The following is a 25140-nucleotide window of genomic DNA, read 5'->3' on the forward strand; positions in this document are numbered from 1 at the left end:
GGATTAAAAAACAGCCCCGCACACAACTCTAATGTTTGTATAACATACGTGGCACTGGAACTCAGTGTCACACCAGAGCTTAATTTGCGTGTCTCGTTTCTGCTGTGTGACTTAAACTGAGGGGCATTCCCTCCCTGGGTAACTGTTCCAGCCCAGTTTTGCGTGAAGGTCAATATTCTTGAATTAAGTGTAAACCTGATTATATTTGATGTTGGCATATCAGAGCAATTTTATTAGTGTGTTTGCCTCTAAAAAAAAAAAAAAAAATTGACAGATGTCAGAGTTGAAGTTTCATTTCTGCAGCAGAACACCTAATTATTAAATCATTTGAGTCTCAAGTGTTGGAATTGCAGTGGAAAAGTTTGTGACTCTCAACTCCACCAAAAAAAAACATACCCAACTCCTTGACTCCAACTCCACACCCCTGCTTTATACAATTAAATAAAGCTCTCAAAATTCATTATCAGAGGTTCAGAAATCTAGTTCAACTGTTCACATTATTTTGTAAGCATTGGATCGCTGGCAGTTTTGGGTTAGATGCAATCAGGTTACAATCAGCGGGAGCTTTCCCGGTAGCCTGCTGCCTGGCCTGGCCTGAGATTCAGAGCAACCAGTAAAATAAACTAATGGTGAAATTATATAATGTTATTATACCGGACAACGAGCAGGCATTATTGCTCTGTTGTGGACACAAATCCTATCAGTTTAACGTTGGAGGTTTTCTTTTGTGGTTTCTGGTTGGATGGTTTCTTGTTTTTCTTCAAGTCAAGTTTTGACTTTGTGTGCGTCTCACGCTGTGACAGTTAAACAGGAGCGCTATGGTGAGAGGTGCAGGCATCTGGTGCTTTTGTGATTAAAGTTATATATGAAGATTGTTTAAAAGTTTATAATATACTTTGAATTATATTTGGATGTTTTATGGGTTTTGGTATTTGTCACTGTGAATTTATTTTGTTTTATTTTTGCTTCGGATTTTAATGAATGAATGTACTGTAATTTAATGAAGTGTAGCGTATGGTCACATTTTTAATGTTTTTATTTTTTCATTTTCCGTCAGAGTGACTGAATAGGCTATACAAAATGTTTTATTTTATTATTTTATTTTTTTATTAATGAAACACGTATGTGAGTGGAATGATTTGTGTTTTTAATTGTGCCTGTTGTTCTTCTAAAGGGGCTGCTCTTAACTGGTTCAGGACATATCTAATTGGGAGACACTTTTCATTGACTTTAAATTCCTCTTTTTCGTCTACTGCTCCTCTTAAATGTGGGGTTCCTCAGGGATCCATTTTGGGTCCTATTTTATTCTCTATATACCTTCACCCTATTGGAGCTGTTTTTAGGAAATTTAACATTTCTTTTCACTGCTATGCTGATGATACACAGGTTTATATTCCCATCTGCACAACTGTCTTTTTGAACTAAGATCCTGGATGGCTAAAAATTTTCTTGATCTGAATCAAAATAAAACGGAGGTGCTTATAGTGGGTCCATCAGCTAAAAGCCCAAATTGGTCTTGGATTTCTCAGCTCTTTCTCTGTCTTTTGCAAACCTCAAGTCCGCAATCTTGGTGTTATCTTTGACAGTAACCTCTCTTTTGAGAAACATATTAATTCTGTAGTCAAGAGTTGCTTTTTCCAGCTTCGTCTTTTTGGTAAGATCTAGCCTTTTTTATCTTCTAAGGATCTTGAGAAAGCTACTCATGCTTTTATCTTTTCTCGCCTTTGTAATATTCCAATAACTAGTTGGAATACTTTCTCAATTGTGAATTTATTATTTCAAACTTATTGGAAATGACAGGTGTTACATCAAGTTACTCCTACAACTCCTGAGCTTACTTAACAGCGCCAAACCTTTCTGCAACAAAACCACAAGGTCCCTTGCTGCCTGGTCTGCCTATTTAACTGTCTGATTAATAAACCAACACCTCCCCCCTTAAATTGATTCTAACCTCTCAATAATACTGAATTGAATAAAACAAAAATAATAATAATAAACAAGAACAATATCAATGATAACAATAATATGATTAATCATCATTTATCCACTTATGGTGCTCTATTTAGTGTACTGGCTTTGCTAACCTCTGGTAGAAATAAAATAATCCTGTTCATGTTCAAAAGTAATCTTTCAAATAAGATGGTGTTTTCCTCAGTCAAACAGGATATCTTTGGAATGGTGGAACTGTCTCTGCCCTTTCTGTGTCCTCCAACTGTGGGCCACTGGACAAATTTTCAGGTTCTGGCATAGTAAGGGGTTTAATTGCTGAGCTGTCTTCTACCTGTTCTGTTCTCTGACGATCATCTGCCAATGGAACCAAGAAGTCATCTTGTTGCACTGCCTGTAGTGCCCCGAGTTGGTCATAACTGGGACGGATGTGGTCTTGGTGTCGTTTGACCACCTGTCCATTCTCTGTCTCCACTCTCCAAGAAATAGGACCAGTCTGTTTGACCACTGCCCCACGCATCCAACGTTTCCCTGATGTCTGGAAATTATGAATATAAACAGGCTGTCCCACTGAGAATGTCCTCTCCTTTGCATGACTGTCATGGTGACTCTTCATTTTTACTTGCTTCTCTGCCACTCTTTCCCCCAGTCTCGGACTAACTAAGTCCAAATGTGTCTGTAGTTGCCACCTCATTAATAATTCACCAGGGGATATGCCTGTGGTCGTCTGTGGTGTTGTCCTATAGCGTAACAGGAACTGTGCTAGTCTAGTTTCAAGTGTCCCACTTGTTAACTTCCGCAGGCCTTCTTTAACTGTCCGGACTGCTCTTTCTGCCAGACCATTTGATGCCGGGTGATAAGGGGCTGATGTCACATGTCTAATGTCATTCATTTTAAAAAAATAGTTCATTTCAGCTCTAACAAAACTGCTTCCATGCGTGGCAAAAATGCTTCGGAACTTTTCCATAGTGGCCAACGATGTGATGGATTGCATTTGGTGGGCCTCTATCCATTTTGAATGTGCATCTACACAAATCAACAGCATCTTACCCATCACTGGTCCACAAAAATCCATATGAAGACGAGCCCATGGCTGTTCAGGCCACTCCCAAGGATGAAGTGGGGCCCCTACAGGAGAAGCCTGATTTTCTTGACAACTGATACATTCACGGACTGCAAGCTCTATTTCTTTATCCATATTTGGCCCCAAAGGTAACTGCGAGCCAGTGCTTTCATACGATTGATGCCTGGGTGTGCTTCATGTAATTCTTTTATTAATGTCTTTCTACCTTGTGGAGGTATTACAACCCGGCTCCCCCACAGTATGCAGCCATCCACCACTCTCAGCTCTGCTTTCCTGTGAATATACGGTTGCCAAGTTAGCTCAACAGGTTTATTTGGCCAGTTCCCTTTGAGTACCCACTGATAAACTACTGACAATACAGGGTCTCGTTGTGTCCAAGTCTTAATCTGGTACGCACCAACTGGAGTGCTTTCCATATGCTCCAACAGCCTGATGAGTTCCTCAGTTTCTGGGGTTTCTTCATTCTCTCCACCTTGTGGTAGGTGACTCAATGCATCAGCATTAGCATGTCGTATTCATTCTTAATACATTAAAGTATATTCATAAGAAGCTAGAGTCAATGCCCAGTGCTGAATGCGTGCTGCTGTTAACTGTGGGACCCCCTACTGTTCCCCAAACAGTCCAAAACAAGGGCTTGTGATCTGTCACAATTACAAATGATTTGCCAAAAAGGTACTGATGGAACTTATTCAGGCCAAAGATTATGGCTAATGCTTCTTTTTCAAGTTGTGAATAACCCCTCTCAGCTTTAGTCAGCGTACGGGACATATAACCAATGGGTCCTTCTGTTCCATCTTCCCACTTGTGGAAGAGGACTGCTCCCACCCCATAAGGTGGGTGGCTATGCAGGTGAGGGGACGCTGGCACACGGATGTTGTTGCCGCTCCTCCCTGTTAACAACACTTTTCGCAAAATTCACCTAAATTCTACACTTTCTTACGCTTGTTTTATTTCTTTTATTGTACGTATAGTTCGTGGATACAGCTGACTCGAATTGTATGGATTTGGCTTAATATTTACAGATTTTATGGACTCCACTTTAACTGGGAACAGCTGAGTCTGTGGATCACGGGACGAGAACCTACGAACATTTCTTTGTATCTGGCAATCTAGGACCTTGGGATGATCTGTCTCCGTGATTATATTAAATTCGCTATGCTGATCTGCTCCCGTTTCATCTTACAGTACTCTACGACTGGGAACTGATCTGATGTTCATACTAATCTGGCTTTTGGCTCCGGGGCGATCACACCTGAAATTACCAAGCGTTACTGTTTGTGGCTGTGTATTGGAACCTCCAAATCCTGCTACCTCCTCTTGCTATGCTTTCTGCTGCTTGCTATCGCCGCTCACCTATGCTACCACACCCACCCGTCCTACCGGTTCTGCTGTGCTGTGCTGCTTCTCCACTGCTATTCAGATAAGTATTGCCCAGTATCCTAAAGGACGGCGGTATTTTGCAGCACCCAAAATATATACATCGCAGGTCAGGTCGCCGCCACCACCGGGCTGCGAATGAAAAGACCACCGGCAGCATTTGCTCAGGAATACGCCGTCCTTCTCATGACCCTGGAAATAGAAGTGTCAGTTTGCCAAATTTACATTATGTGGAAATAAACCCTGATCGCGGCTCTGTGCAAAAAGAAGCCTCATTAACTAATATTGCACTGTTTAACTCGAGGTCTCTTAATGGCAAAGCATTGGTGCTGGCAGAACTCATCACTGACACCAAACTTGATATTCTGTGTTTAACGGAGACTTGGCAAAAGCCAAATGAATTTGTGTCTCTCACAGAGGTGACTCCAGTTGGTTTCATTTTCCACACAGAGACTCGCAGCTCAAGACAAGGCGGTGGGCTTGCAGTAATTGTCAGAGCAGACTTAAACATTAAACGAATCCCAATTGACTGTCCATTGTCTTTTGAGTGCCTGGCTCTTAAACTAATAATGAAATCAGGTCCTGTCTCACTCATTGTTCTTTATCATCCCCCAAAATACAATGCATCCTTCTTATCCGATCTGTTTGAACTTTTGACCCACCTAAGCTCTTACTCTCAGAGAATTATCCTTCTTGGTGATTTCAACATCCATATTGACACCCCTACATCTAAACTGAGAAATGAATTCCTATCCTTACTGGACTGTTTTGACTTGACACAACATGTTGATTTTCCCACCCACTCTGGTGGTCATATATTGGATCTGATCTGCACTTCTGGACTTCTGTTGCCAACATTTACAGCACTGATTTGGGACTCTCTGACCATAAAGCAGTATTTTTCACTGTTTCACTGCCTTTCCCTCCTCTTACCTGTAAACGACAAATTTCTTACAGAAACCTTAAAAATATCTGTCCCTCTATCCTTTCTGGATCCATTTCTGATCTTTTACTGTCTTCAGCTATTCCATCAACACTAGATTGTCTTGTTGATCACTATAACTCAGCCCTTCATTCAGCATTAGATAAAACAGCTCATTTAAAACATAAGGAGGTTTCCTTTAAACGTTCAGCTCCTTGGTATAATTAAGAATTGCGATCTATGAAAGCAGCTGGCCGATGCCTTGAGAGAATGTCACGTAAGACTGGCCTCACCGTGCACATCCAGGCTTTCTCTGACCACCAAAGAGCTTACAGAGAAGCACTAACTTCTGCCAAGAACACCCATTATGGCAGAATAATAGAAAGTGGCCATGATAACCCAAGGGTTTTGTTCTCTGTAGTTAATAAACTACTAGAACCCGCATCTGACCCAACTACCTCTTCTACTGAAGTCTGTGAGGAATTCCTCCACTTTTTCCGTAACAAAATTAATGATCTAAATAATTCAACTAACATAAATACATCATCTGTTAATATCTCTCCCTGTTTTCCCACTCCATCCAGCTCCTTCTCTAAGTTCTCACCAGTCACATCTGCATTTGTTAATAACCTGCTTTGTAAGATGAGGCCGACTACTTGTGTACTGGACCCCATCCCCACCACACTACTTAAATCCTGCCTTTATGCCATAATCCCGAATGTTACAACAATAATAAACTCATCCCTTGACACTGGCTCTGTGCCGCTCACTTTTAAAGTTGCTTCTGTAACCCCAATGTTAAAAAAGTCTGGCCTTGATGCTGACAATCTTAACAATTTCCAGCCTATTTCCCACTTACCTTTCCTGTCAAAAGTTCTTGAGCGTGTTGTAGCTTCCCAACTCACCAATTACCTAACCTCTAATAATTTGATGGAACCCTTTCAGTCTGGTTTCAGGGCGCGGCACAGCTGTGAAACTGCTCTGCTACGGGTAACCAATGATTTGCTTATGGCAGCAGACTCTGGACAAACCAGCATTTTAATTCTGTTAGACCTCAGTGCAGCATTTGACACGGTCAGACATGACATCCTACTGTCCAGAATGGTTCTATTCAATAAGGGCGCGCACAAAAAGGCGACCTTCAAAAGGGCGACCTCAATTGGGCACGGAGAATAAAAGCGCACGTAAATAAAAGCGATCTTCAAAAGGGCGATCTCAATTGAGCGCCGAATAAAGGCGCGCGTAAATAAAGGTGCGCTTCAAAAGAACGACCTCAATTGAGCGCCGAATAAATGTGCGCGCAAATAAAGGAGTGCTTCAAAAGGATGACCTTCGGAGCGATTTAAATTAATTGTCCTTGATTATGCTAATAGACCGCATCTCGAATATCTACGTGGCATTGCACATAATCTACAGCTTCAAGTGTAACTTGCTTTCACCTTTTTATACATTCAGTCATTGCCTTAATCTAATTTTCTGTAATTTTGAAAACAACGAAATATAGAGAGCTTTAGAAATAGTTTGTTAGAAGTAGTTCGTTAGAAGTTCATGCATTAATTAATTGGATGTTTTAATATTCTTGCTTTCACCTTTTTATACGTTCAATCATTGCCTTTATCTAATAAATTTTCTGTAATTTTGTTGCGTTTGCCTTTATTCGCTGCGCCCAATTGACGTCACCCTTTTGAAGCACTCCTTTATTTATGCGCGCAGTTATTCGGCGCTCAATTGAGGTCGTCCTTTTGAAGCTCGCCTTTATTTGCGCGCGCCTTTATTCGGCGCTCAATTGAGGTCGCCCTTTTGAAGATCGCTTTTATTTATGTGCGCTTTTATTCGCCGCGCCCAATTGAGGTCGCCCTTTTGAAGGTCGCCAGAATGGAGAACACGCTGGGCATCTCTGGCACTGCCCTCCAGTGGTTCAAGTCCTATCTGACTGATAGGCAAGAGTTTGTTAGTCTTGGCAATAGCAGATCCAGCTCAGCGCTGGTCACACAAGAAGTTCCTCAGGGCTCTGTCCTCGGTCCTTTGCTTTTCTGTATTTACATGCTTCCCCTTGACCATATTATCCGTAGCTATGGACTGGGTTATCATTTTTATGCAGATGATACTCAACTCTACTTCAATGTTAAAAGTGGAACTTCATCAGAGCTTTATCAGCTCACAACCAGCCTTAGTGAAATTAAACCCTGGATGGAGCAGAACTCTTTAAAATTAAATTGCAATAAAACTGAACACCTGCAAATTGGGACTAAAATGCAACTTAATAAAATGAGCTCCTTCCCAGTCTATCTTGGCGGTGATCTCATCAGACCTGCCTCTACTGTAAAAAATTTTGGTGTCATTTTTGATTACTCCCTCACTTATTCCGCCCACATAAATCACATTAAGAAACTTTCTTACTTTCACCTCTGTAACATATCCCGTGTTCGCTCCTTCCTCTCCTTCTCTAATGCTGAGAAACTTGTCCATGCTTTTATCACATCCCGCATCGATTATTGTAATTCCCTACTGGCAGGTGCCCCTTCTAATCTTATATCACAGCTCCAGCTTATTCAAAACTCAACTGCAAGAGTCCTTACTCGAACCAGCAGCAGCGAGCACATCACACCCATCCTGCTCCGTCTTCACTGGCTCCCTGTGTCTTACAGAATCGAATATAAAATCCTACCAATAACATACAAAGCCTTAAATAACCTCGCGCCAAACTACATCAGTGACCTTCTCCATCACTATGTGCCTGCCCGCCCACTAAGGTCCTCTGATTCTGGCAATCTTGTTGTACCCCACACTAATCTACACTCCATGGGTGACAGGGCCTTTAGCTGTATAGCGCTCAGACTCTGGAATGACCTACCGAAATTAATCAGGTCAGCTGACATGAATTCTTTTAAAAAACAACACAAAACTCATCTGTTCAGGAAGGCTTTTAGCTCTACTTGACTTTATTACCCTTCTCTCAGTTTACTTCTCTGTCAAGATGCTCATGTAACCTGTGTGTGTATGTGCTAGACCATCAATTATGTTGTCTGTTTTTTTTTCCAGAATTCACTGTCTTAATCTCCATCCATCCATCCATTTTCCAACCCGCTGAATCCGAACACAGGGTCACGGGGGTCTGCTGGAGCCAATCCCAGCCAACACAGGGCACAAGGCAGGAACCAATCACAGGCAGGGTGCCAACCCACCGCAGGACACACACAAACACACCCACACACCAAGCACACACTAGGGCCAATTTAATCTTCTTTATTTATTTATCTGGTTTGTACAATGCTATATACTGTATACACTGCCGTTCTTTATTATATTCTGTAAGTGCCTTGAGCATGGGAAAGGCGTTATATAAATAAAATGTATTATTATAAGGTGAAGCGTCACAAGACAGGTACAGTTCCCTCCCCTCCTCAAAATGAACTAATAACTGGTCAGACTGTAATGCTTCTTTGGCTTTCTGAAATGCCCTCTCTTCCATAGCTGTCCAACACTATTGAGTTTCCTTGCGCAACAGTCAATGTAAGGGTTCCAAGGTGGTAGCCATATTTGGTAGAAATCTATGATAATAATTAAGTAACCCCAAAAATGCGTTAAGTTGTGTCTGATTACTAGGTTGTGATGCTTCCTTGATGGCTGCTAATTTATCTGGTATGGGGTGTATGCCGTAGCGATCAACTTCATATCCCAGGTAAACCACTTCAGGTGCCATGAAAAAACATTTGTCTTTACGTACTCTTAGTCCTGCTGAAGCTAACTTTGCCAGTATTTCATCAAGGTGTTTAAGATGACATTTATTGTCCTTTCCCGTAATCAAAATATCATCAATTTGTACTACCACCTGAGGGATTCCTTGTAGAATATTTTCTATATTACGCTGAAATATCCCAGGACTGGATGACACTCCATATGGGAGTCGCGTATACTGAAAAAGTCCTTTGTGTGTATTAATTGTTGTGAACTTGCGGGAACCTGGTTCTAACACTAATTGTTGAAAGGCCTGGGAGAGGTCTAATTTCGTAAACTTCTGACCACCTCCTAACTCTGCCAATAAGTCCTCTGTTTTGGGAATTGGATAATTATCCAGTCTGAAAACTTGGTTCACAGTGAGCTTGTAATCTCCACAGATGCGAATTGTTCTATCAGCCTTTACTACAGGTACTATCGGCACAGCTCACTCTGAAAAACATACAGGTTCTATAATACCTTCACTCTGAAGTCTTTGTAATTCTTTTTCCACTTTGTCTTTCAAACTGTACGGCAATGGACAGGCTTTGAAGAATCTAGGCTGAACCTCCCCATCCACATAAATCTTTGCCTCTGTCCCCACCAGTGTTCCTAGTCCCTCCTTGAATACAATTCTGTGTCTTTCCAACACTGACTCCAAAGTCTCAGGGGCAGTATATACTCTGCAAATTTCACCCCAGTTGAGCTTGATCTCTCTTAACCAGTCTCGGCCCATGAGATTTGCCCCATTACCTCTCACAATCAACAGAGGCAATTCCTTCTGCTGTTCTTTGAATTTAACTTGAGCCCATAGTCTGCCTAACACAGGAACCAAATCTCCAGTATATGTCCGTAATGACACATCAGCTTCTTGCAGTTCGACAGCTCCCAGCTGTCTACCCGCCTCTTCACTCAGTATGGTGACCGATGCACCTGTGTCAATTTCCATTTCAATGTTTTGCCCATGTATTTCTAGTGTGACTTTATATGGTGAAACTTTGTTGCTTGTTATTTGGTACAGTGTGAATGCCTTTTCATCCTCACTTCTCTTCTTTTCATCTTCCAGGAAATTAGCTGTATTATCCTTTCTGGTCAACTTATTTTCTAGTTTGTCATCGTGTTGCACTCTGATTAAACATTTCCTCGCTAAGTGCCCCCTCTTGTGACACCAATTGCATACTGCATTTATGAAACCGCACTAAACACTATTGTGCTTGCCCCCGCAACGAAAACAGGAAACACTATCCTTCTCCTTGGTCTGAGAGGCATGTAGTTTATGCACTTTAACGTCTCCAGTACTTACAATCTGCAGTTGCTGTTGTAACACCACAACATCTTTGTCCGCCGCTTCCATAGCCAGTGCAATTTCCATGGCCTTTTTCAACGGAAGTTCCATTTCTGCTAGTAACCGACGTTGCATTCGATCATCGTTTATGCCACATACCAGTCTGTCTCGTATCATGTCCTCCAGATTGCCACCAAATTCACAAAATTCAGATGCCCTTCGCAGTTTGGCTACAAAATCCGAAACCGACTGGTCTGCGTTCCTCGTTTTGGAATGAAATTTGTATCTTCGAACAATCACGCTGGGTTTGGGGGCAAAATGATCCGTAAGTAAAGTGACAATTTGAGTAAAAGTGAGCTCGGACAGTTTGGAGGGCTGACATAAGTCTCTTAAAAGTCCGTACACTTTACCGCCACATGCACTGAGAAATATTGCTCTCCTTTTGCTGTCGGCGATGTCATTGGCCTCAAAGTAATATTCCAGTCGTTCTGTATATTGTTGCCAGACATCCGTCTCTGGGTCAAACTCAGAAATTTTCCCATATGTCGCCATTACCTGCTGTAATACTATCTCCTAAGATTCAACCACCTACTAAACATTTGAAACCAAGTTACTTGGATTACACAATTTCTTCTGTTGTGCATCATACACAGTACTTGAACTTTTGCCTTCTCTTTAGCTGTATGACTGAGAAAATATAAAAAGAAACACATCTTCACTGGTCCTCTTTGGTTAAACATGCTGTGGTAGGGTTGTACAGTATTCTAAAAAGCACCAAGCAATATTGCCTTTCACCATTTTCTTTTTAAGCAAAGGAGAACGTAGGCAATTGCAAGTTTTTGCATTAGAGTTTCACAAGGTTTTGCACACTGTTTTAAAACTTTTTTTCACACATTTATTTTGTGCCTTATTATTTCTGTGTAGAGGTATTTATTGTAGGCAGGACCTCCTGCTGACTGGGCAGAGTCATGAGTGTGCAGTATAATAAACAGTGCCTTTGTAATCAATTCCTTGAATCAGGTTAGCACTAGATCCTGCCTGGGCTTTTTAGCACTAGCACTTTTTTGCTGATCTGATTTTCAGGGACTCAGCAACAGATTTTGTGCAAAATAATATGTTGTTTTTTTTTTACCGGATTACTTCTTGTCACTCTGCCACTGCCAACTGAGCAGTCCACCTCACACTGAGAGGCAGCTGTTCTGAAAAGCCAGTAGTTGCTGTTTTGTTCCAAAGAAGCTGTCAGCATCCTCAAATTTAGTTTTAAAGGAATGTCACTCAAAATCAAGAATAGCCTTAATATGGATAAAAATGGAAAATGATTATTTTTATATATTTAATAGATTTGCCCAGATATTTTGTGACAGCAGATAACAGTTATAAAGATTCCATTAATGTACTGTTCTTACAAATCGATTCCACTGTCTTACAACATTTGTAGTTGTACTAGAGAATACAGGAGCATAATCAAATTACCATTAATATTTGATGACAGCATATAAAAAATAAATTTATAGAAAAATGTAGTGTACACAGGAACTGAGCAAATCATTTATTACTACAGACATTAGGCCCACTGAAGGGTGCCAGATGCTGAAACAGTAAAATGTCTGAATAGCAGTACCTGCCATCTTCTCATATTTTGGAAATTAATTAGTGTCTTTTAGTCAGATGACCTTTTTGAGTTATTTTTAAAGAAGTGATATATGCTTTGGCTCCTAGGTATATTTTTGTTCAAATACATAAAATGATACCTGATGTTGAACAGCTTATGTTTTACTTTTTTGCATTCTGATAAGCCATACAGTAAATTAATGCATTGACATTGTTACCAAATAGTTTGGTGGCACTAGACGTGCTAATTCGCTTGTGTTATAATGAAGGATAACTGCAGTTCAAGAAGGACTTTCTTCACCTAGGATCAACACTCTTTTAAGCCCTGACTTAAGCTTACATGGAGCTTATAATTTAACAGACCTTGATATTAAGACAAAGTCCTAATGAACAAAAATACACACATACAGTGCTGTATAAAAAAAGAAATCAACAACTGCACATGTAAAACATTTTCAGATGTGCCAAAAAAAAAAAAGCAATAATTCAAGCAAAAAAGATGTTAATAGCATGAAAAATGAAACTCTTAATGATGGACTCAAGCTTTCCAAAATAAACTAGGACAGCAAACAATCTTGTCATCGTTCCAAACCTTTTTTTATAAGGATGGAAAATAGTTTTCATCTCTCCCTGACCGTTTTATTGGGTAGGGTCCCAGGATGATCCTGTTCTCATTGTCAGACTTTTTACTACATAGACCTAAACAATGTGACCCGATTCCCAATCACAGCCCTTGTACATTTACTCTTACCAGATGGGGTGACTGTTACAGTAGCTTATTTCTTCACCATTTTGTTTACATTTATAACCCAAAGCAACTAGATAGAGGACTAGAATAGGCAGGCCCAAAATAGAAGCAGAGTACAATGAGTATAATAACATAATATCAATTAGACCTGGTTGAGTGAGTAGCAGTTTGTTTTGTGTCCAATATGCTTAGACTACTAGGTGGCTCTTTGTCTTAGCAGTATCTGATCCAGTGTGGTCTCTTGATGAGGCATGGCCTCTGGATAACTATACTGACAGACACGCTGCGCCACCTCTGTATGAATGGAATAGCAGAGACATGGAGCTTCTCTATTAGCAGGTTGACTCCCCTCTGTGTTTAGGTCATATGACCTTTGACCAGTCCATTCCTGTTAATGCATGACTCAGCGTTTCACTCTATCTAGAGGCTAGATAAGATTGTACAACTTGCCTTGCTTTTCATTTACCATCTGCATGCAGAATTCCCAGTCTGTCCCCAACCAGCACAAATCTGCTTGCCTTTCATCTTCCGCAACAGTCATTTTATCTGTCTGATCTGGTGAAACTTAGTTATGGCCCAAACAAAAACTGTCTTTTCCACCTTTCTTACTTATTCTTTATAAAATAAAAGCAAAAAATGTGACTCAAACTACAAATAATTATCAGAGTATGCTAGATATTACAAATTTTAACTCTCCAGTACACATATCATAAATGACAATGCAACCTTGTTGTCATTTGAGGTCCAGACATCAAAGGAATCATAACAAAAGGAATATTAAAGAAATCAGTGAAAAAATGACACAAAAAATGAGCTGAGAAAACAGCAAGTGGTAAACAAATTAATATTTAATTTGGATTTTGATACCCTACCAGTTAAAGGCCATAAGTTCAATTATCACCTCTGGCTCACTGTTTAACCCTACACAAGTAGCAAAAATTTCCAGGTTGCTAACTACAAAAATATGGAAACAGCCATTTTATTATTATACTTTATTTGGTGGATAGATCAGGGTACATTGCAATTGCTCACAAATACTGCATTTCTTTTAAAGTTTCAGCACAATCTGGTTATTTGACTGTCAAAATTACAGTAAATCAGAAGCAGTTATTGATTTGTTATATTTTTGGAGTTAGCAACTAAACTTACACTACCAAACATGTATACTTTGTAATGTAAATGTAAAAATCTTTATTCAGCATTCTTCCTGTTTGGAACCACTTCCATGTTCTCTCTGTGTTACTGTTTTTGGAACTCAAGTACTTAATTAGTTGCTAATGCCAGAAAAACTTCCAATTTTTTTTTTTTTGTAATTATTGTTACATTATCAAGTCAAAATAAAGCATGTTGTAACTATTATGGTATATAAGTAATAAATGCATAATAATAAAATCCCAGACCCAAAAAGGTGCCCTATCCACCATCCTCTTACTACACAATGAGCATCCAAAACTAGCAAAAGATAAATCATTAATACCCTATTCACCCCAAGAGTCCTGTGTGAAATACATCATAGAGTATCACAGGCCAACATCAGGGGAGCAAACAAACAAACCAACAGATAGAAAAATAAGTGAAGAAAATGGCCTTGGAGCAGAGAAAGGACATAAATAAAGTATAGGAAACAAAGAAAAGATCAGATTTCTCATTAATCCATCTCACAAGGAGTATGTTGTGGTTGCATCCTACAGCTCTGGCATTACTTGCAGATTTATTCCAAATGGTGATTGTTAATTCACACTAATCTCCACTGGCATATTGTCTTCAAGGGATTAGATGCAACATATGAACCAACTGAATTGTGAAAAAATCTGTCTGTACTGACAAGAGGAATGCAAAGGTAGAAAAATAGTAATCTTCACAGAGAACACAAAACATTCAAAGTCCTAGTTCTCCAAAAGTGTTTCCTAATGCCTTAATATCTTGAAGAGTCAATGAAAAGTTAAAACTGTACTGATGAAATGTGGGATTGCTAGTACAGTTTAATAATGGGGTCCCATCTGTTTTTCCTCAAGCCAACAGATGTCAATCACAAATTACAGGATTGGGCTGAACATGTATTTGGCTGACTGAATTCTGAAGTTAGCAAAAGAAATTTCTTTTAATTTACAGGGAGCAGGAATGCGTTTCTTAGAGGAAACCAGGAAAGAGACAATGAAGGGCTAAGCCGGCTTCTAGTAAGACAAGAAATGAATGCCTAATGATAAAGCTGAATATCATAAAAAGGAAAATGTGTCTGTGATGCAGTTAGTAAGTGGTCCATGGGAACATGCAAGATTTTACATAAAATTGTGTTGTTCAGGCTCTATATGTGTGGCCGCTGCTATGAAGAGCTGGTTGCTTGATTAGTTCATCTGTTCCACACCATAACTCAATGGATAGTAATTAGGACATTGCACGTATAGGAGTATAAAGGAGCCTGGGGAGATACAGACATAAAAATTGAGAGAGATATAAAGATCAGAAGATAAAAGAAAAGAAAGTTAGGATCAAGGCATCCACTCGAACACTTTTTATTGAGGATTATTTACTGAAAGGATGCACTGCACTTTGTTTTGCACATTAGAATTTTTGGATTGAAATATAAGTCACTGCTCACTTTGCAACATGCCCAGTCCATCATCTGTTTACACCTATTCATGTCCCGGGTTCAAGGAGGCCGGCTTGCCAGGCTGGGGGAACCTGGGCATCACAATGTCATATTTGAATAACAACTTTATGATTTATCTTGAAGGGAGAATGGTAACCATCACAATGATAAAATTAAACTGAGGGACAATTGCAAAGCAACACTGAAAGGACTCAGTTAACTATATGCATGAATAGAGTGATATTTAATTTTATAACAAACATTTTCCAACTCCTAGTGCTTGAAATACTTAGAAATAGAAATGATAAGAAGAAATTCTTTTGAGTGATGTTTAAAAGGAAGATGGAAAGATTTGTTGAAGTTGATTTTTTAATTCTATGTAATATAACCAACCAAAGTAGAATGAACAGAAGTAGCAACAGTGTACCTGCATATGTAAGGTGTGAGGGTTTATCAGAATAACTGCTGAAGGGGTTAAAAATAAGACTTTATCCATATTAATAAATCATGACCAAATCCAATATGGTCAAGTACTTTCCAGAGGTAGATCTAGTAACTCAGCCACTAAAGGCAAGAGCACAGCAGGACTGGAGAAGGCAGGCAGCGATGGCACTGTGAGGATTCAATTCTCTTCACAACAGTTTAGTTTTACACCAGCTTTGTGTAGGACAAGATAGGTTCAATCTGTGGTGTCCGGCTGAAAATAATTATCTGTGCCCTTTGAGGATATGCAAAACATTGAATAAGACATCTAGTATTCCTTTCCAAAAGTAAAAACAAGTGCATTATTATTTCTAGAGGGTTATAATTTTCCAATGGATAACATCTTCTTTTTGTTGCTTGGTTAAACAGTCTTTCACCATATCTTGTACTTGTATCAATGCATTCAATTATCTTTTATAAAGTATTCTCTAGCTGCCACTCTCCCTTACATGTCCGCAGATTGTATACAGGATTTTTTGTTCAGAAGAGACTGTGCTTCTGACCCATATGAAACAACTGCTATATACTGAACAGCTGCAAATTTATTTAGAATGCTCTGTTACCATACTGTTTCCAATCTCTACTTTTATTCAGATTGAACAATACCAGTAAGGAAAAGTAACAGCCTGTGATTTAAGATCACAGGGCTGCAGTCTAACAGTCATATTTCCATCAGTGAGGTGACCACAGCAATGCTCATCACTGTCAAGTGTTAGGGCACTCTTAAAAATGAAAATGTACCTTATCAGTCATAATTGTCTTCCTTGTTTATTTAATTTTGTGTGTATTTAACAGTAGTTTGGAACTATTATAAAATCTACAATAGACAGTTTCCTTATCAATTGTACAATTAAAATGCTGTATGACATTATTAGAAAAGAACTTTCACCATCTGAGAAGATTCAAAATGTCTTTTGCATCTAAAGGGCAATGGTCACAATGCTCAGGTGTGTGTGTGTGTTTTTTTTTATCTCTCTATTCTCTTCTGGTAAGATGAGCAGGAGAATTACGGTGGGAAAAGGATCTCTTACTCAAGATTTCAAAAAAGGAGTGGAAGGCAGCTATGTACAGAATTCACTCTAGCTCCATATGTGCAAAGCCCATAAAATTCATTTATCAAACATATCTGTCTCGTTTAAAATTGTCCAAAATGCTTCCATGGCAAGATCCAACCTGCGAATGTTATAATCGAGCTCCAGCTTCACTAGGCCATATGTTTCGGATGTGCAATAAATTAACATCATTCTGGACGAAAATCTTTAAAAGCCTATCAGACAGACTTGGTGTAGCAATCACTCCTAATCTATTAATAGCTGTGTTTGGTGTTCTCCCAGATGGGCTTAAAGTGGAGAAGGACAAATAAACTGTAATTGCCTTTACTTCACTATTAGTATGTTGACTTGTCTTGCTCAACTGGAAGAATCCTAGCTCACCTCTTTTAAGTCAATGGGCAACTGATGTTATATACTATTTGAAATTGGAAAAAATCAAATTCTCACTTAGTGGATCTGTTGAAAACTTTTTTAAACCTGGCAGGATCTAATCAATAACATTTTAGAATTTTCAAGTTTGACTTGTTTGTATGGAATGTTACTTGCTTTTAATACATTGAATTAAAAAAAAAGTGGAGCAGAAGTATTAAAGGTCTCATATACAAGTTAAACAATAAGAACTCTGAAGAATAGCTGATAATACTAATCCCTGTTCTATAAATGACGATTACATTATTGATTTACAAAAATGATAGGACAATGCTCGATTTGCATTTTTCAGCTTTCATTGAATTAAAGAAAAAGTGGAGCAGAAGTATTAAAGGTCTCATATACAAGTTAAACAATAAGAACTCTGAAGAATAGCTGATAATACTAATCCCTGTTCTATAAATGACGATTACATTATTGATTTACAAAAATGATAGGACAATGCTCGATTTGCATTTTTCAGCATCCATATTGAAGCAGTTCTGAAACAAGTAACATACTGAATAGAACGCATACAGTAGAAAATTGCAATATACACTATTTGAGCTTACATCAGTTAGCCTTGCCACTTATAAAACCATGAACTCTTTAATTTTCAGGGTCAAAACTTTCTGGTCTCCCATTGAGTGTAGGTGTGTACAGTATATGTGTATACATGTTCATGCCTACAATATATACTATAATACAGTATATAGGTTTGTCTTAACATATGGGCACATTAGGCACTGGCCACTGCCTCCCTGGGCCCACAATGTTTCTGATGCCTATGTATGTTTCTGATCTGCTATAAAACAGGGGCCCCAGTGCACTACTTTGCCACAGGGGCTATGATGCTGTTACGATGGCCCTGACAGTATACAAAGTATATTTATATTTTGCTATTGAATGTATCCTTGCTTAAAACAGCAGTCAGTTTGACACAAGGTAATTGCTGTATATAATACAGTGTGGACAAACATTTGCCAAAAATATTATTTACTTAAGTTTGCATATCTCACAATAACAACCTAGTAAATAAAGGAAAGTTACAAAAAACTGTATTTATCATTCATGTCACGGTCAAAATGGGGCTTTATACTGACTTTTAGTTTTATTTCACAGAAATTATATAATAATTCAAATTGGTCACATTGTGATTTAGATTACAGAATTATAAATTAGCTTTCTCTTTGGGAATTTGCGGCAACCCCTAGAAATTTAAGAAAATGTAGAGATGAAGAGGCTGATGTGGAGCTATTCCAAGCTGACAGACAGTTTTGTCTCACATGAATATGAATTACCAAAAGAGCTATTAAAAATTCATTATTACACTAACAACATACTGTTTTTTTTTCTCCTTTTGAAGACATTTAAGTGAAAAGACGTTCTATAACTGTTGAAGATACTTTTCAATGTAGTTATGGCACATTCTCTGAATAAATAAAGCATGTTGATCTTTTGACATCACTAAAACCAATACAATTAACATAGATTTATATAATGCATCAAACTTTAGTGGGTCTAAAATAGAAATCCTGCAATAAAACGTAACAAATGCATAAATTTTGTTGCACTTTTTTTTTGAGCTGCTGGATCTGAAAGTCTCACTGAACAAAAAAAGAGTACAATTTTTTTGTCACGGCAATAAGCCTTAATATCATCAATCTAAAAATATACTATAAGTTAAAAATAAACAGTACTATTTTAATTCAGAATCATTGCTTTTGTTCGTGAAGTTGACTTTTTCCACAATGGAGACACTGTCAGGCACATCATTTCCAAAAAGAACTATTTTGTATGAGTAATAAACAAAATACATGAAATTCTGAAACCCACCTCATATTTTTTGTACAAAAATAAATATAGCAGGTAATTCAAGAACAGGCTTTTACTCTTATAAATCAAGATTTATTTTTATATATAAAAGGTGTTACTTTTATCAACTACAGAATTTTCATTTTTGCTTTAAAATCTATATTTCTGTTACACAGCAGTTTGTAATTTAAAACTCTTCATACTGTTCAAAAAGTAGGGGTCATATAATTACAAAATGACATACAGAATAGTGTATGGGACAGTGTGTGCAAAGTAAAAAAATGTATACTGTTGTTAATTTATGGAATTTTGATTTTAAAAAATACTCTTAGCATGGCACTGTCATCTGCAAACATTTTTTGGACAATGGGAATGTCATATTAATTACTCATGACTGCAGCACAGAATTAGTGTTGAAAGACACCAAATACCAGCCTTTATAATACTCTAGACATAAATTTGAACATTAGCATAACATCAGCCTGATATACAGCAGGCCTCTGTAGCTCACAGTTCTTTTTATAATGATGAAATGAACAGATCATTAAATTAACTTGCTGTCAGCAAATGAAGTGTAGTATTCAGTCTCAAAATTAATTACAAAAGAACAAAATTATGCACTATCACACACAATGAACCTCCGATATCTAGTATGCATGATAATTAAACTTTTTTAGTCTTTTTATTAAACTCTGATTCAAAGCAGAGCTCTCAGTTTAAAAAATACTATATAGAAATATAGTCCAATTTTATTTATCTCTCCAGTGCAGGCTGAAGCTAGACATTTTAGTCAAAGTCTTATCTACATTAGGGAAAGCAGCAAAACATACATTTATTTAATAAACTCATACAGTGGTGCAGTGGGTAGTGTTGTCACCACATGGATCTGGCATCAAGGAAACCCTGCAATTAGTTATAGTCTGTGTGAAACTGGCACATTAGCCCCATGCCTCTACCATTTTTTCTCCCTCAACTCCAAAGACATGCTGGTCAGGTTATTTGACACTTCCCAGATTGGCCCTGTCTGATTATGGATGGGTAAATGAATGGGCTGGCATCATGTTCTGGGCCGACTCTCATCATGCAACCATTTCTGTCAGGAAAGGCTGTAGTCACCCATGGCTCTTGACTTGGATTACGTGGATTTGAGAATATTATGTTTTGTTATAGGCTTAAAAATCAAAACAAAGATTTGTCATAACTTTAGCTTTTTCTAGATTCTCACAATTATAATAAATTCATCCAAGTATTCTGAACAAACTAACAAATAGACATGCAACTAACATGTCAAAGATGAATGTAATTGTGTTCAGTTGTTAATTGGCATCTTAATGTTGAGAATTGGAATTTGAAAACTAATTTGGCATTACTAATTTTACAGTATATGTGTAAGGAACCTTTACTAGAGAAAGTGACATTACTTCACGTTGGCATTTTAATTCATTTTGTAATATTTTTTGGTATGTTCCCCTACTTTTTCTGAGCAGCATTTTTTTCCTCTCTGCATATATATATTATATATATATATATATATGCATTACATCATAAAAATATTGGTATAATCACTCATTAATTAAACAATAATAATAAGCAACAACGTGATTTGCCTACCATTAACACCAAGTTCATTTCCAAAACTCACTTCTAATAGTCATTTACTGCATCAATTTGAAACTAAGCATTGTTAGAATGTTCACTTTTGCCCAGTGTGCATTTAAAATAAACATTAGAAACATTTAAACTAACTGTAATATGCCTAAACTATTTCAACATATTCATTAGATGTAGTGTTTGTAAAGGATTGCTTTCACAGTGAAGTATTTTTGAATTAATAATGTAAACATAAGTATCTGTAGTCCTTTTTATTTTATTTTAATAAATATTTTTTATCACCAGAGACACAATGTTTTAATATCTAGCGGAAATGTACTGTGCAATGTCACCACTATATGGGTTTTGAAATTAAGAATAGTTTAAACAACCTCATGAATTCAGTCAGTTCATGAAGATTCTTTATTTCAACTTTCAAATAGAATATGTTTGTATTCCAAAAACAATTTAATTTAATCTGGGACTACTATTTGCACTATCCATCCATCCATTTTCCAGCCCGCTAGATTCTAATTACAGGGTCACGGGGTTCTGCTGGAGCCAATCCCAGCCAGCACAGGGCGCACGGCAGGAAACAAACCCTGAGCAGGGCGCCAGCCCACCGCAGTATTTGCACTATTATGAACAATATTAAATAAACTCACTTATATATTTTAGACATTAACAGTTACATGTGGCAGGAATGTGACATGTTCTAAATGAGATCACAGAATTATTTCCAAAGGCTGAATGATTATTTGGGGATAGGGTGCACTGTATTATTTCAAAACTATAATTAACTACAATTCATACTTGTTAACGACTAACAACTCGTACTTTATTTCATAGAAAATGTTAATTAATCTCAGTTAAGAACTTCTGAATACAACCTCAGTTTTGGGTTTTATGGTACTGGCTTCTCTATATTGTGGTGTCCATCACTTGCTCACAATCATGGGTTATTGTGGTACAGGGTGTATGCCAATGTCCAGGCTAAAATGCTCTCCACGGCCCAGTCATTCTCGCCCCTAGTCATTCCCTTTCTCTAACTGGCTATCTCTCTCATCCCTTAACCACTGCAGGGCTGTCTTCACAGAATCATCGACCCCCTGGCAAAGTAGTGTGCTATGGCCCCTGTTTTGATAGAAAACAGAAACATACATAGGCATCAAAAACATTGTGGGCCCCTATGCTACTAGGGCCCTCGGCCAGTGCCCATTGCACCCATAAGTTAAGATGTGTGTTGAATGTACTGCCACAAAATGGCTGCCATCACATCTCTCAATGTAGATGCTACACATTAGCGGTGGCTATAGTAGTTCCACGCTCTCTATGTAAATCACTTTGAGTAGTGAGAAATGTTTTATGTACAGTAAATGTAAAGAATTATTATTTTAGGAACACATTGTCAGAATGCCAGCTGATGAAAGAAACTTGTTAACATGGTGGACTCTTCTGTTTTCACTGCATAATATAGACAGCTATCACTACATATAGGTATGGCGAAAGCAGTCAAAAATAAAAGAACCACAGTACACTGTGGAACAGGCAATGTGCATATTGATTACTTGAAGTAACGCTTGTATTCTATCTGTTTGTTGAAAATGTGATATTAGCATGTAGTACCATAGCATACGAAAGTGAACAGGCTAAGTAAGAAATATCTTGACGAGAAAGTTGTCAAGTCAGATATGGTGCTTATCTGTACCTTCCGTCTAAGAGCTGGTAATAAGAGAGAGGTGAGTAAGATGCCCCAGCCTTTATTGTAGCTTGCTATTATCAGCATCTTATGATGTAAATGCATGGTTTTATGTCTAAGGCACATTTTAAAGTGTTGTTTCATTTACATATGGCCTTTTGAATGGCTCAAACCCACCATTACTGAGTGCTCATGTTAATGTTACCGTTTTCTTTAAAAAAAAAAAATTGGTTTCATAATTAAGGTAATCACATGAATCACATGAAAGTGTAGTGTCTTCTGCTAAATAAATGAACGTATATTTAAGGATTTCGAATCTGACATTTGCAAACTCTGTTGTATTTAAAGACTCAGATTAAGTCTCCTATGGGACACTTGAGTGTAACATGTCCTGAAAACAACAAACAGATTCCAATTTAATATTAAACTGATCATAAACACCATGGAGCCACATTTCTGAAAATTATGTAAAATGAAAAAAGATGTATTTTTGTGAACTTGGACATGTGACTCTTAAAAAAGCCATAAACTGATCATTTGTATAAAGAGCAGAGCAATCTACTTTTTGCATTTTATCAGCATGTGTAAATAAAAGGCAACATTTATACTATTCAAAAAGAACACTAAAAATGAAAAATGAATATGTTGTTTTTTATATCTACAGTATATTCAATATTAATTTAAATAACAAACGTTAATTTACAAATAGTGAGAAATCACTATAAAAGCAATCCTTTAAACATATTAGCAAAGATAACATAAAGATTAAATGCAGAACACAGTTTATGTACTGTAATTACATTCATTCATGATTAAAACCAATGAAAACCATTTTTAATAACTTTAATCAACGTTTAACACTTCTATGAAGCATTGGCGTAAAAATGAAATGTCACTAAAACATTAAAATAAACATATGTAAGTTGACAGAAAAGAAAGTAAACACCAAACATAAAAACACAGAAAACTAAATTAATCAGATTCATAAAACCCTTGTCTTTTTCTTTAAAAGCAAATAAGCAAAAAAAAAATCTAATAAAAACACAATATTGTTTTCCTCATAGAAACCTAATAATCAACACAGTGATAATGCTTTTAGGGTCTAAGCTGCTATTTTAAATGTTTATAAGCCAAACAAATGAAAGCAACTGTTAGAACAAATTACCAAAAATCACTGAGGAAAATAGTGCAAAATCTATTGTGTAGCTCAAGAGAGGACAGTAAATATTTTCAAGAGTAAAAACAAGTCTTGCAAAGTCTGGCACTTGAGAAAACAGAAACAGTAATCAACAAATTAAATTTTCTGACAAAGCAACATCAAACACACCTTGTAGTTACTAACACAGGAATACATACATTTTATTTCAGTTTGATTTAAAACTTTGGTGATTTGTATCTCAGAACCAAACTGAACCTTCTGAGATAGCTATTTGACAGCACTGTAGTGAAATTTAAAATTCAAAGACCATGTTCACCATTATAACCTTCCCAGCTCTGGGTAGTAACTTAATAAGGATGTTCTAAGAGTTTAAAAACACCTTCTAAGGCAAATCTATATTCAAATCTTTAACTGTAAACTTAATCATTGAGTGGTATTTAAATAAGTTTGTGTCGTGCAACTAAATTTTACAAATAAATTCAATAATTTTGTATTTTTTCTTCTACTTATGAAAAACATTTTACTATTTAGTAATTCATGTCTTTTGTCAAGCTTCGCATTGTTAGAATTGCAAAATCTTCAGAAATAAATTATACAAAACCCTTAAAAAGAAATCCCGCTACTTACATTAACTGTAAACTTGCATATCTAAAATCAAAAATGCTAGGTGGAAAATTTTAACAGCAAAAAAAAAAAGCAATCTTTCCTTGACTTGCCAAACAAATCTATTTAATTAAGCTTTCTTATGCCAAGAAGTTTTCTAATTTAACTCTGTGTTATGTTTACATGAACACTGAAATATTTTGTTGGATATTCAGTCAAAATCAACTTTTAGAACAACTGAATGGTTGTATTTTGTCTTGCTGAGGAAAATTTGATAATGCTGTCATAGTTTCATAGAATATGCCGTTCATATAGTTAATGTTTTTTTCTTCCTCAGCATTCTGCACCATTGCTTTTTTAGTCCCTTAGAAAATGTTGGAAAGATTTTGTGTGCTCAGCTTGACACATTTCTCTGATGTAAATTGTTTTTGAGTAAGGAGTATGAACTCACAAATCTCTGTTCTAAATATTGTCTTAAAAACTAAAATCAGGTTCCACTATTAAGTCATATTTAACTAGTTGCATTTAACTAGTTTTATGGGGCAAAGCTTTGCCGAGAAAGTGTGTTTCATTATATTGTGAGTAGGGCAATTGCTGCCTGAAATTTAAGACAAAATACATTTATACAATTACAGGTACTAAGTGACTAATGCCCGGCATACACTGTGTGAGTTTTAGGAATTGTGGGCAAGCAACTACTCACACTGCATGATAGAGTCCAGAGCTGGCAGTTGTATATATACGAATACTGTACAAATACGTTCAATCTATTTGACATGCCACAATGTGGGTGTGCAGACTGTATGAATATATGGTCATGACATACAGTTTTACCTATTCAAAAAAAATCATGATGGCCACAGGTTTCTCAAAATGTCAACAAAGAAAATAGCTGCATTCCTGACTCGTGCTCTTCTGTGCTCTGACTGTACAAAAAAAAAAAAAAAAGAAGAATGCAGAAATGCACATGCGGATGGTTAACAAATACTGATCTACAAAAATTGATTTACAGAGAGAATTAGATTTACAGAGATGTAATATACCATTGTG

General features: G+C 37.3%; 1 pseudogene; it reads right to left on the bottom strand.

Annotated features, from left to right (window-relative positions):
* Positions 1-1987: 1987 nt before the first annotated feature.
* Positions 1988-10884, bottom strand: LOC114651173 (uncharacterized protein K02A2.6-like; annotated as a pseudogene).
* Positions 10885-25140: the final 14256 nt, after the last annotated feature.

The sequence above is a fragment of the Erpetoichthys calabaricus genome, chromosome 4 (assembly GCF_900747795.2).
Source record: "Erpetoichthys calabaricus chromosome 4, fErpCal1.3, whole genome shotgun sequence".
Lineage (NCBI taxonomy): Eukaryota > Metazoa > Chordata > Cladistia > Polypteriformes > Polypteridae > Erpetoichthys > Erpetoichthys calabaricus.